A 14,675-nucleotide genomic window follows, 5' to 3' on the forward strand; every position below is an offset into this window, starting at 1 on the left:
TTCCTGAATATGGTCAATACCTTGACTTTAAGACAACAAAACCCATATTTATATTAACAAGATCTAGAACTGAGCCTAACAATGTTAACATTAAATAAGTATTTAAATATAATGAGAGATCTATGGGCATGCTATTGACTACAGACCACGAGAAACATGAGATTAAGCAATATGGAGCTATCGGTGATAACTTCTTGTGATTTTCTAAAATGACATACATATTATACAACTGACATCATAAATAACATGTACTGTTGGGAAGTAATATAGGGAAGAAAAAAACCTGAATTATACAAAAGGAGGCATGGTCCAGTACACCTAAAGGGCTATGTCTTTAGTGATAGTTCAGAAGCAGGCACTTTAAACACACACTCTTTACGACACAAACTTTCCAAAGTGACTCACAGATTTTTCACTTTTAACAATGACTGACAACTCAAAAAACAATTTGCAGAGATCCCTCCTTCTCTCATTTTCCATTAATAATACAGCTAGGCCTCAACCAGGCAGATTTGGAGATTTGAGGGCTTTTGAGTCTCTGGTATAGGGTTTCTTCCCCATTTTGAGCTGAGTAGACACTGGAGACCAACGTATGAACCTAAGGCCCAGATACAGAACTTCGCCAGTGGAGATGAGCTCCAGGAGAAGTTTACTTACTAACCCATGTCTTTTTGACAGAGCATAATGGATGAGCTAAGACTTCCTACCTAGGAAACAGCTGGAAAACAAAATTTTCTTCAGTGTCCTCAGAAGAGCCAAAAGCTTGCCCTTAACATTACAAATAGATAACTTACGTCCTTTTAATCACTGGTAGGTTTATCACTATTTAATGATATTTTAGTAACCAGAACTGAGACTACATAAGCCACAAGGGAAAAAACAACTGTGTATCTAAGAAGTCCCACCATCTAAAAAGAAAATGAGAATAAGCACAAGGAATATAAGTACAAGAAAAGAGAACTGCTGAAAGAGCCAGTGAATACCTGGTGGGGTGGGGGGGTGGGGGCAGAAAAAGAGAGAGAAAGAGAGAAAGCAGGCAGGCAGTCACTTGAGACCCAAATGCAACAAACACCTTTTGTCAAGCTTGGAAATCTGACTTTCAAATTGAAAATTTCAGTAGATGAATGAAAGGGCTTCAAAATGGCCATTGCCTTATTTAAGGAGTAGAATATTAAGTCCAAAAATTATCTCAAATTACAAAGCAGGAAAAAGAGAGCTAGAAATCACAAAGAAAAAAAAATAGAACCGTAGGATAGATCTAAGACAAAACGAATTTTCTAGAAGTAGGAAAAAGAACAAACACAAGAGCCAAATAACAACTAAGTAACAAAAATTTTCATAAATTCTTTTAATATTCTTTCCTGCATGAGGTGGGGCTTGCTTTTCCTCCTCTAAAGTGTGGGGCTAGACATTCTGACTTGCTTCTAAGAACACAGTATGCAAAGGAAGAAAAAAAATACTTAGAGAAGTCTAGCAGATACAACCTAAACCAAGTAATCAAAATTAGTATCACTGAGTATTGTTACCTATAATTAGATTGAGAAGGACACACCAGTTATGCAGTATTCTTCCCATAAACTCAGTCTAATTATGAGAAAGCATTAGGTAAACTGACACTGAAAGACACCTTAAAAAACATGTGCCCTGTAGTCTTCAAAAGTGTTAAAGCCATGAGAGACAAGGAAAGACAAAGAATTGTCTGTCATAGCTTAGAGAAGACTAAGGAGACATAAAAACTAAATGCGAAACTGGTTTTCCAGATCTTCAACAGAAAAAGACATTAGTGGGAAAAGTGGGGAAATCTGGAAAAAAGTCTGTAGTTAACAGTACTGTACCAATGTTAATTTCTTAATTTGAATAAACATACTAGCATTATGTAACATATCAATATTAGGAGAAACTAGACATACAGAAACATCCAGTATTATCTTTGTAACATTTCTGTAAATCTAAAAATTATTCAAAATAAAGTTTTAAAAAAGCATAATAAAAAGCTAGAAAAATACAAATCCCAAATATATTAAATATCATATTACCACAGAAATATGAAATGCATAGATGTTCTTCAGGGTATTGTTAATTTAATGGCTGCCCTGCTTCTTTTTATTGTTTATGGGGGAAAAGTGTTAAAATTATGTCCCCAAGTTAAAACAAGTAAATTATCAGACTTCATTTTTAAATTAAAAAAAAAGGGGAGGGGGAATAGGCATGTTTCAAAAAAGACAAAATTATAGACAAAGAATGACTACAGTTAAAATATAACAGATTCAATTCTTCAGGAAAATTAATTACTTACCAGGAATAAAATCTACTCAGATTGGCTTACTGACTGAAAAATTTCACACTAGAGAGCAAAACAAGGGCAGTAACAGATGGATAAAACCCCCAGCTGTTCAAAAGCCTGTACATTTGTCCAGATCCATTAAAGTGTTTTAATACTGAGATAAGCTTCTGACCTGCACTATCCCAAAAACATGATCAATCATTTTGCATTAAGAAAGCAAAAGACAAAGAATATAAAGGAAACAGATTAGTTCTATACTGTAAAATAAATTCAATTTTTTTTTTTAAATCATCAAGGGAAAGGATAATGATTATACTTTGGAGGCTCTGTTTTGGGAAGCCAATTCTTCAATTTTTTTAAACTTACATTTCTATGTAAGTGAGAAGGAACATTCTTGATCCTCTGCATGACCACACTATAATAAAGAAACTGCTTTTAAAAGATTCCAGTGCTCAAGTCTGCATTTACACAATAAAGAAGTATTTCAGGTTTGAATAAGTATATGCAGTCTGGTAATTTATAAACAATTCATCTGTACCAACCAAAGACCAAGTAATCTCAAAGTGTACTATAAAATGGAAGAGTTAAGAGTAAGTTCAAATAGTGAAAAATGGTGGGGAACAGGTACAATATGTGTTAGTTTAGGTCCAAATGAGTAACAACAGGATTCTAAGAAGTCCTAGAATTAGGACTAATTCATGTTTAGAGCTGTGATTTAGTTTTAACAAAATAACATCATTCATCACACTAAATTAACTTTTTTGTTGATATGTAGCCTTATTTTGGTTTTATAGTTTTCACTTAATTTCACATTCAAGACACACTATATTAAAAAATAAAATCACATACAAAAATGAAACATAAAGACCACAACAAAATAAAATGGTCTCTATTTACAGACAATGTGACTACTAGGCAGAACATCCTAAGGATGTTCTATTAGAACTAAGAGAAGATAGGTGAATTTACGAAAGTCACAGGATACAAAATATTTCTACAAACCAGCAATGCATAACTGAAAAAACGGAAATTACAATTACATTTACAAATGTAAAACATTAAAAAGAACTAAAAATTTAAAAATACATATATAAAATACTTAGAATAAATTCATCAAGAGACATGTGCAGGTCCCCAACACTGAAAAATGTAAAATTTCACTGAGAGAAATTAAATGTCTGTCTGTCCAAGCAGATTGAGTTCCACAAAGAAAGGGCTCTTTATCATTAGTGGCTCACTGGTAACCTTTAATATTTATCTGTTGACTGAGTAAGGGACCACACTTAAGAAAAGAACATACAGGACCAAAATATATGGTGATACAGGCTGACCAGAATACAACATGTGTGCTAGTTTTCTCATATAAAAAGGATGGTCTGTGATCCCAGGGTCCTGGGATGGAGCTTCACATCAGGCTCTCTGCTCAGCAGGGAGCCTGCTTCCTCCTCTCTCTCCCTGCCTCTCTGCCTACTTGTGATCTCTGTCTGTCAAATGAATAAATAAAATCTTTAAAAAGAAAGGGGGTGGGGGGCTGGGTGGCTCAGTGCGTTAAAAAGGATGGTCTGGAGACCCAAGAACAGAGGCTCTGAAAGCCAAACAGAGGAATTCATATCCAATTCCATTTTGGATCAGATTTTAGTCTGCTTACAATAAAATGAAAATAATAATTACATTTCAGACTTTTGCTTACAATAAAATGAAAATAATAAAATAATTACATTTCAGACTTTCATTCACAAGTGGAACTGTTCACTAGTAGCTTCTTTATATCTTAGTTCTTTTATTATATATCCTGTAATCTTTTTGATTCCCTTATGTTATTTCAAATCCAAAAAACATCAGTATTGAATGTGTAATGTGTAAGAATTGAAATGCCTTTCAATAAATTCAAAGTTTTCTGCCAAGAAACAGTAAAGTCAGTTTCACTCAGTAATTATACAGTGCAATATAAGTAAATTTCTAAAGAAATTGCACATCAAAATTTTAAAATAAACTATTAGAAGTAAACAGGAAAGATAATTCAACAATTTGAGTTACTTCCTGAAACCTAAAAAAGATATTTCATATTAACTTAGATATGTTCCTGCAGTTAACCACGTATTTGCTGCTCAAGAAAAATAACTGAAATACCATTAAATTTAATGACTGTTCATACCATAACAGGTATGAAAGAGGTATCTCTGAAGGATATCTAATTAATCCAGTAAACACCGATAGTTCATTTAACTAAAACTCCGAAAATTCTTTATCAGCACTGGAACAAAATACAGCCACTAATTCTCCTATGGGGTAAAAATATCTATCCAAGAAAAAAAGAGAAACAAATCAGTATTATAAAATGTTAAATCAAAGCACCTCTTTTCTCACCTCTGGCCTACAAAGAATATTTATCAAGTTCAAAACAAGAGTCTAAGACAATTAAAACTGTATCATCTTTTTTTAAACTGTATCATCTTGAATATACAACATGTCACTCAATGTTTTATCAGAGAATTTGTCACTTAAATATGCAATATAAAAAAGTTTATGGTATCCGGGCACCTGCTGGCTCAGTCAGTAGAGTATGTGAAATCTTAGAGTCATGAATTCAAGCCCCACATTGGATGTGGAGCTTACTTTAAAAAAAAAAAAAAAAAAGTTTATGGTACCCAGGTGCCAAAATCTACTTTCCAAAGAAATATTCTCCAAATTTTACAGTAAAGATCAAAGGAAAAGCAAGATTTTATGTACTGAATTTGTTACTACTAATCATAATCAACTCACTCCATAAAAAAGAAAGTCCATACATAAAAAAAAAATTTACCAAAAGGTGGCTGAGCACAGACTTCAACTCATTCTTGACCCTAAGAACTATAATGATTAATGGGAAAGCATTAAACTAAGTTTTCTACTTGAGAAAAAGAAATATAGAACTGTCAGGGAAAGGCTTACTGTTGTCACAGGAATAGTTATTGTTGAAGTGACTTCTGTATATTAACAAAGATTTGGTTACTCTTGAGATAGACCTATCACCTCAGAATCAAAATTATTCCCATCATGAAAAATACTGTATGAGGTACTAAAACTTACTCTAGCCTAAAAATACCTAACAATATAATATAGTATACATGAACAAAATACACAGAAGATTCTAGAAATTAAAACCATTTAATAACAAATTTATTATAATTATGTCTTGCTTAATTCTACATAAACTGCAGGTTTTCATCTCTTTCTGTACGAACAGGTAAATGCCGCATTTTGGAAATTCATCTCCAAGTTACAGGCAATTGAAAACTCTAATTTCTATATGGAGAGGAAAGAACTATTAAACAAAAAAATTCACTTGGTCAATAAGGATTTATAAGAATGAAAGAAACTAGTAGAATCTAAATGACTCACGGTCAAGTACAACAAAAGTAAAATTTCAATGAAAGGATTATCTAAACAGTCAAAAGTAAATTCTGCTGTGCAGACTACTTGAATTTATTTCACCTGTACAAATATACCAAGAACATTATTGGTTCTTTGTTTTCTTTCATTTTCTAATTAAACTAGCTTTATTATTAGAAGTAATACGTACAAAGAGCAAGTTAAAGTAAAAAGTAAGCTCCTCTATCCACCTCTAGCCCTTTCTATTTTAAATTCCTCCTAATGGGTTGCCACTATTTAAGCAGCGTTAGTATATATACTAATATATATTAGTGTGTGTATATATATATATATTTCTTGTTTTCTCAATGCAGACACTATCCATTCCCACTGAATATGACAGGTAATTTATCACAGTGGATGGGTATGTTATATTCTCCTTCTCTCCTCCCTCCTTACACTAGAAGCCACACTATTTTTAGTTTTAGTGATTGTCTTTATGACTCTAAATAATATGCCAGGCACAACTGCTTGGTATATCATCTTTAAACAATTAATTATGTTACCTTTAGAAAGATGAGAAAAATATTGCATTTATTTACCCTTCCTCAAATCTTTCCTCTCCAGGGGCGCCTGGGTGGCTCAGTGGGTTAAAGCCTCTGCCTTCGGCTCAGGTCATGATCCCAGGGTCCTGGGATCAAGCCCCGCATCAGACTCTCTGCTCAGCGGGGAGCCTGCTTCCTCCTCTCTCTCTGCCTGTCTCTCTGCCTACTTGTGACCTCTGTCAAATAAATAAATAAAAATCTTCTAAATGTAAAAAAAAAAAAAAAATAAAAAAAAAAATAAAAATAAATCTTTCCTCTCCATTCCATCTCATAACATTTTGTTCTAACTATAATTAAATCTTTTATATGCTAGTGTCCATTTCTACAGATGGAAAAACCAAAAAGCAGCATTCATTATGTAACTTGAATGATCAAGTACATAGTTCCTAAATAAAAAAAGTGCAGCGATTTAAACCAATAAATAAAAATTCACTCAAGCTTTCAAACTTTACAAACGGAAAGAGATTCTTCAAAGCATCTACTCAGTTAACAAACAGTTAATCATCTGCTTATTTGCCAATCATTAGGTGCTAGGGATTCAGCAGAAAAAAAAGCAACCCCTGCTCTCACAGAGCTTATGTTCCAATGAGAACATGATTGGCTAGAAATGTTATTTTCTTTTTAGCTTCCTTCACTTCTCCAAGGTCACTGGTTCCCCACTGAGGGTTCATTTCATTTGTCAGGCTTCAAAGATCACAGAGCCAATTTAACAGAATGAGTGGAGATGCACAGAGTCCTGAGGTAAACTACATACAACGAACACCTATCAGATGCATAGTCCCTGTTGAGAGAGACTTATTCTAGTATAACCAGTTAACAGGTGTTACCTTTCTTGAATTCCTTTTTCTATTGAAAAACCTCTTCAAGTTACTTTCTCATGAAGGCTATGTGACTACTCCTGCACACCTGAAATCTTTATTTTGCATTTCCCCTTCAATGATATAATGTGACATACATCTTTAAGAACATAATTCCATATACCCCCCTCCCCTCCATTCTGAAATAAGATTTTCCGTACGAGTATCCAGAGTTGTAGATGGAAAAATTCTGATGATAATCTGATTCTCCTTCATCTATCTGCAGTAGGTAATTTGTCTTTTGCTCAGGGAGCTTAAGATTTTCCCTTTATCCTGCCTTTAGTTCTTTTCAATTTGAAAAAATACTGCTGGTTACTCAGCCTGAGCCCATTCCTTCTGAAAACATAAATCTTTTGTTTTTGGGCATTTTTTTCCAATCGTTCTTCCCTTGGTTTTTTCCTTACTCTTTCAAAACTCCTTTAGAAAGACCGTGGGCCTCTCCCCTCTTTCCATCACTTCTTTCACCTTTTATATATATTTTTCATCTCTATTACTCCACATTTGGAAATTTCTTTGATTTGAAATTCCAGATCAACTGGACTTAAAACATGAACATTTTATTATCTGCTGCTCACTAACTTTTATATGCACATTCACGTTTCTCATTTCCAAGAATATTTTCTAGTTTTTTTACATATGAATCCAAACTAACAACAAATTAAATTTATTTTATTTTTTTAAATTACCTTCTGCTCCCTAAATTCTTCTAGTGAGTTTGTCTTGGCTGTTCTGTCATTAAGCTTGATTTTAATCAAATATATCAAAAATATGTGTTCGAATCTAAGAATAAAGAAGTAGGCAAATACTATAATAACTAGCATGGATTTCTCTTTCAGTTTTAAGTTTCACCAATATCCCTTACTCTGAAAGACAGAGCATGACTTTCTAAGTATTATATAACCTGACAGGACATCTAGCAAACTTTTCCACTGGGTGCTTTGATGGCAAGGTAACCTGGAGACTTAGTCCATTGTCAAAATAACCAGAAGAAACAAACAAACAAACAAAAAAAGTCAATCAAAGACCCAGTGATGAGAAGATGGAATTAGCTTCTTAAAGTCCTTGTCTTCTACCACAAGTAGGCCTAAGAACTTAATGAAAAATATGAACACACTAGGAAGAGAAATGAAAGTTACAGTAACCACAGACCCAAATCTAAAATTTAAAACTAAAAACTCTATGAAAAACCATAGGAAAAAAATCTTCCCAAACCTTTGCCTTTGCAAGGCAAAGATTTGGGGTCAGATTAGTATAAGCCTTCTAAAGTTGTTTTTACTATTTAAAATCGTTTGGCTATTCTAGGTCCTCTATTTGATCTTAGCCCAGGTCTTACACTAGAAAAAAGGCATAAAGGACACTGTAGATCAACAGATAAGAGTATTGTGGTTATATAAGAGAATATCCTTATCCTTAGGAAATATATACTATCTGTTTTGGGGGGGGCGGGTGGGTAAAGAACCATGACATATGGAACTTATTCTCAAAATTGTTTAAAAAAAAAAAAACACACATAAAGCAAACAGGGAAGAATGTTAATAGGTAAATCTGGATAAAAGGCACAAGAGTGTTTCAGATATTATTCTTATTCTTCCAAATAAATTAAAGATTATTTCCAAACAAAATAATGAAGGAAAAAGGATTCACGTATGTTGTTGCATTCTCAATCTGTACTCTGTATTACTAAGGCACCAATGTATTTTGGCTATTTTCCTGCTGATGAGCATTTAGGTTGCTACCAGTCTTTTTACTTCATTCTATTTACTTCATTCTTGTGTGTCTTCTCGGGTATTTGGGAAGTTTCTCTTAGGTATAATCCAGGAAAACTGCTGAATTTGAAGGTATATGAAATTTCAGCTTTTATGTAAGAGAATGCAAAACTACTTCCTCACATAGCTATTATCAACGCTCCTATCTGCAACTGCAGAAGAGATTTTGTTGATCTAGTTTCTCCAGTACCTTATATCATCAAATTTCTTAATTTTGCCAAGTGAATGGATATAAACTATTTTCTCATTATAGTCCTAATTTGAATTTCCCTAGTTATTAATAAGAGTGAATATCTTTTTATATATTTATTAGCCATATTTGTTTCCTCTTTCATGAAATGACTATCCATCTTTTGCCCATTTTTCAATTGGGTTCATCTTTTTCTTAAACTGATTCACGGGAGTTCTTTACATATTCTTGATACTAATTTTTGGTCAGTTACATCCAACATTTCTGCAGTGCGTAACATGTCTTTCCAGTTTCATTAAAGCATCTTTTGGTGAACAGATTTTTTTTTTTTTCAAGTAAGCTCTACACGCCCAATATCGTGTTTGAATTCACCAGAGTTACATGCTCTACTGACTGAGCCAAATAAGCGCCCCTTGATGAACAAATTTCAATTTGGTCAAATTTCATCAATCTTTTCTATTATAATTAGTGCTATTGTGAGTCTTAAGAAATCCTACTTTACCCAAAGACCAAAGAATATGCACTTGGGAAAAATAAGACCTCCAAATATCACAAGGTTTGAAGAATTTCAGCAAAATACCAGAGGGGTCACACTAAACAATGACTTGCAAATCCTTTTATGTCAAAAAGAAAAAAGGCATAACAAGTAAAAAAAATTCTACCAACACACCACTGATTTATCCTCCTTAGCCAAGGAGGACCAATAACAGGGAACAAACACATCCTTCATCACTGGGATGCCAAGAGTATTTAAAAGCAGTTATGCTGGAAAGCTCAAGTGCAAGCATGAGCTTATCTAAGAGAAAATCTACAAATAAAAGTCTACACATTCTTCCTGGACAAGGGATAACAGCACCAGAAAGAAAACTGGACAAGGATACATGGTACCGCAAATGCTAAACAATTAACAAACAGGGAAAACTGTTACCTTACGTGGTAATTTCAAACTCAAAGCAAAGTTAAATTACACTTACTAGCACATCCATGTACCGGTTCTCCCTTCTTATTCTCACACACTGATGAAACACTACACTGGTGAAGTCAACAATGAACATGATCCTCTCATCTCCATATGTGCAGCAGGAAGAGAACATGCAACTAACACTAAGCGTTGAAAAGAAGAAAGAAAAAAAACAACCCTATTTTGGAGCAAATACCTGACCTGAATGATCCTCTTCCAGGTTCAATGTTGACAGAAAATAAGTCAAAATGAGTCTTAAAATACCGTTTCACAAGAAGGGATACTAATCAAACTATAATGAATCAAACTAAAAAGCTTCTGTAAAATGAAGGGTGCCATCAACAAAATTAAAAGGCAGCCTACTGAATGGGAGAAGATACTTAAAATACAAATGACATATCCAATAAGAGGTTAAAGACCCGGACATTTTTCCAAGGAAGATAGTCAACAGACACAAGAAAAGATGCTCAACACCACTAACCATTAGGGAAATGCAAACACAATGAGATCTCACCTCACACCTGTCAGAATGGCTAGTATCAAAACGACAAGAGTTAACAAGTACTGGTGAGGATGTGAAGAAAAGGAAACCCTCGTGTAGTGTTTGTCAGAATATAAATTGGTGCAGCCACTGTGGAAAACAGTATGAAGGTGCCTCAAAAAATTAAAAACAGAAATACCATACAATCCAGTATCCCACTTCCGGGTACTTATCCAAAGAAAACAACATGATTTTGAAAATATGTATACACCCCTATGTTTACTGCTGCAGTATTTATAAACAGCCAAAATATGCAAGCAACCCAAGTGTACATCAATAGGTGAATGACTAAAAAAGATGGCGCACACACAAACACATACAACAAAACATTACTTGGTCATAAAAAAAAAAAAATGAAATCTTGCCATATGTAACATGGATGAACCTAGAAGTTATTCTACAGTAAGCAAAATAAGTCAAAGACAATACCATATGATTTTGCTCACTTATATGTGGAACCTAAAAAACAACAGAACAGAAACAGACTCATAAATACAGAAAAAGGTACAGGAGCTGGTGGAGGGGGTGAGGATGGGTAAAATAAGTAAAGAGGAGGAAGAGATTAAGAGGTACAAACTTCCAGTAATAAAATGTCAGAGACCAAATGTACAGAACAGGAAATATTCAATACTGTTAATTACTGTAGTTAACTTTGTATGGCAACAGATAGTAACAATACTTATCGTAGTGAAAGTGTCGAAACATATATGTATGCGCGCTCCAAATCATGGCTGCCAGAGGTTAGACATGGGGGAAGAACGCAATACAAAGGGATAGTACAAGACAGTTTTCTGGGGATGATGAAACTATTCTGTATCCTGATTATGGTGGTGGTTACACAAACTTACAAATGTGTTAAAATTCATTTACTTCCCACTCCAAAAAGTGAATTATACTGCATGATTTTAAAAAAAAAAAAACTTTGAAAAAAGATATGTACACGAATTTATAGGAGCTTCATTTACATTCTCCAAAAACTGGAAACAACCCAGAAATCCTTCAGAGGCTGGATGGATAAACTGTGGTAAATCCACAAAATGGAATGATGTTTTGTAATTAAAAGTAACAAAGAACTGATATATAAAACAACACTGATACATTGCAAAGATATCATGCTAAGTCAAAGAAGCTAGTCTTAAAAGATTACACACTGTGTAATTCTGTTTATATGACATTATGGAAAATGCCTTACAGAGACAGAGAACAGATTAATCCAAAGGGGGAAGGAAGCATCTGACTACAAAGAGGCAAAAAAAGGGAATTTACAATTTTACTGTATGTAAATTTTAAAAAAGAAACAAGTTAAAAACCATATGAAAGAGGAAGAAGTTTCAAAAACGATAAATACAGGAAACAGAAATCAGCTTTAGGCAGTCAGCTTTGCGCTCAATGAACAAGATGGACTCTGGATCAAATACAAAAAAGAAAATCAACAGATATAAGTGGGAACTAGACGTAATAATGTAAGCAAACTAACATTGTCACCGAAGAATTCAAAACTTGACAGATCACAAAACCAACACAAAGCAAACCGAAACAATGACATGGAAATTCAAATTTTAAAGTCTCCGAATACAGAGAAAAATGATAAAAAACCAACAGCACCCAAGGACATAGATGCACTATATTTTTTGACATAACCAGAAAAAAGAAAATATAAATTAAAAGGAATAAGGATAGACAAAGGATTAAAGAAAATTATAATAGAGGTCCATATTAAACACATTCCAAATACATGTTCATATTTTAAGAATCTTTTGTAGTACACAGAAATAGCTATTTCCAAAGAAAGAAAATTTAGGCTGGCCTCAGACTTCTCCATGATATAAAACTATGAATAATGTAATATAAATATAAAACTATAAATCTAAGCCAGAATGAAAAACTTGTGGCCTAAGAATTTTATATCCAGGTAAATTGCTGTTCACATATCATAGCCAAAGAAAGACATTTTCTGAGTCTAGAAGGATTTAACAAATGTGTTATATTTATATTATATATAATCAACAAATATATATACCAAATTAATTTTCCTAAAAAAAATAAGTTACATGAGAGTCAAAAAAAAAAAAGGATTCAAAATAAACAGTCAGAGGTGGGTCAGACATCATCAAGACTGGCAGTAAACCATGAAACAATTTAAATGTACAATTTTGAAGTTTAAAAATTATTAACTTTAAATCACTGTGTTGACGTAAAACAATATGTAACTGTCATAAACAATTCCTGAGACAATTATATAAATAAAACTAGGACTAAATTTTCAGACTGGGTAGGGAAGAAATGTAGAAGACATACAAGGGTGACCTCTCCTAAGTGGTGGGAGGGGAAAAAAAGAGTTGAGGAATAATTCCTTGCCATGTATCTTTTTCTGTGAGCAATCTCATCCCACTTTCGCAGAAACAACTATTTAAGAACAGAAAGCTCCCAAATCTGACTCCCACATCTAACTGCTTAATCAGAGATTTCACTGTATCTCTCAAAAGCATCTTACAATCAGCGTATCCTAAAAGGAAAACCCGCACCCCACTTTTCACATCCCAAATCCATTCTCCTGATCCACTATTTGTAATGGCTGTTCGGTCTGACCATTTACTCAACTGCTAAGCTCAAAAATTCAGGAGATACTTTTGATCCCTTTTTCCTCATTCTCGCACATTTAACTGCAATCACCAGCACCAGAATCACCTAGGTGTGCTTGTTAAAAATGTACACCACCAGGTCCCTTACCAAATACAGCTGACCCTTGAACAACATGGGTAAGAACTGTGTAGGTCCACTTATATACAGATTTTTTCTGTCACATACGGTCAAATACTGTCAAATACATACTTTCTCTTCCTGGTGATTTTCTTAATACCATTTTTTCTCTAGCTTACTTTATTGTAAGACTACAGTATACAATTCACGTAACATATAAAATGTGTTAGTCAACTGTGCTATCAGCAAGGCTTCCTGTAAACAGGAGGCTATTAATGGTTAAATTTGGGGAGAGGCAAAAGTTATACACAAATTCCAAACTAGGGATTTGGCACCCCTAACCTGCACATTGTTCAAAGACCACCTGTATATCAGATTTTCCTACAGTGGGTCTCAAGAACCTGTATGCCCAAGAAGCACCTCAATAATTTAAGTGCCCTAAGGTTTACAACGACTGCTCTAGAATCATTATTTCAATTATTATTCACCAGTGACGAATGTTCACCAAAATAATTCCCTTGTCTGCACAGACCAAGAAGCCATAAGACATCTAAGTTCACACACAGAAACATATTACTGACATTTTATAGAGTTAAGTTTCTGCTTTATCTTAATTTCTACATAAGAGCTTTTGATAGTAACCAACATAATTTATTTAAAAAGCTTCTAACTTTATCCCTGCTGCATTTGAAAGGAAATTTAAATGTACTCTCTATGGAAAAGTCTGCTAGGTGTCTACTCCACCCTTTCTTTTCCTCTTAAAAACAGGACCCCAGTTTTTTTTCATGGTTTGGCACAAAAAACATTCCCCACCATGTCTTGCTCTGAGCGCCCCGTGATCAAATTCTGGCCTATATGAATCAAGCAGAAACAGTGTATAACTTCAGGAACGTCTCCCTTAAGAGTCCCACAGAACGTCAATAACAGACTAAGAAATCAAATTCTGCTGTCAAAATCTAAAATCACATGCTTTCCCAACTCAAAGTTGTCTTCCTCAAGTCAAATCCTTACTATACTTTGGACAAGTGCTTTAAGTATACAAATTACAAAACGGTTCAGGAAAGAATTTCAGGGAAAAAGTCTGTTTTACTTCTCATAAACAGGAAATACATAATATTCAAACATTTATTTATAAAAGCAGTTTCAAATGCCTAACACATTTTTGCATAAAATTAATTTCAGTATTAGTATTAGAGCCCCTCACCAGTTCCCAAGTTTGTTTAGTTATAAATGCAGAACTTATGGAACTTTGGTGAACACAACTCAATGACTTTTATCACCCGAGTATAAAGAACAGGCAAATTCAGAGTAAGGACGACCCCTGGGAAGAGAAAATGATGCCCATGTGCCACGAGTGGCCCTGAAGGGATTTTGCAGGGTTGTTTTTTAAGCTAAGTAGTTGGTTTCCTTTAGAGTAAAG

The 14,675-nt window shown here is 33.9% G+C and overlaps 1 protein-coding gene across 4 annotated transcripts in view; it reads right to left on the reverse strand.

The window, feature by feature from the left end:
* The window catches only part of YTHDF3 (YTH N6-methyladenosine RNA binding protein F3), a 39,228-nt gene that overhangs the window by 7,086 nt on the left and 17,467 nt on the right, over nucleotides 1-14,675 (reverse strand). The window lies entirely within an intron of this gene.

This window comes from Martes martes (assembly GCF_963455335.1).
Source record: "Martes martes genome assembly, chromosome: 4".
NCBI lineage: Eukaryota > Metazoa > Chordata > Mammalia > Carnivora > Mustelidae > Martes > Martes martes.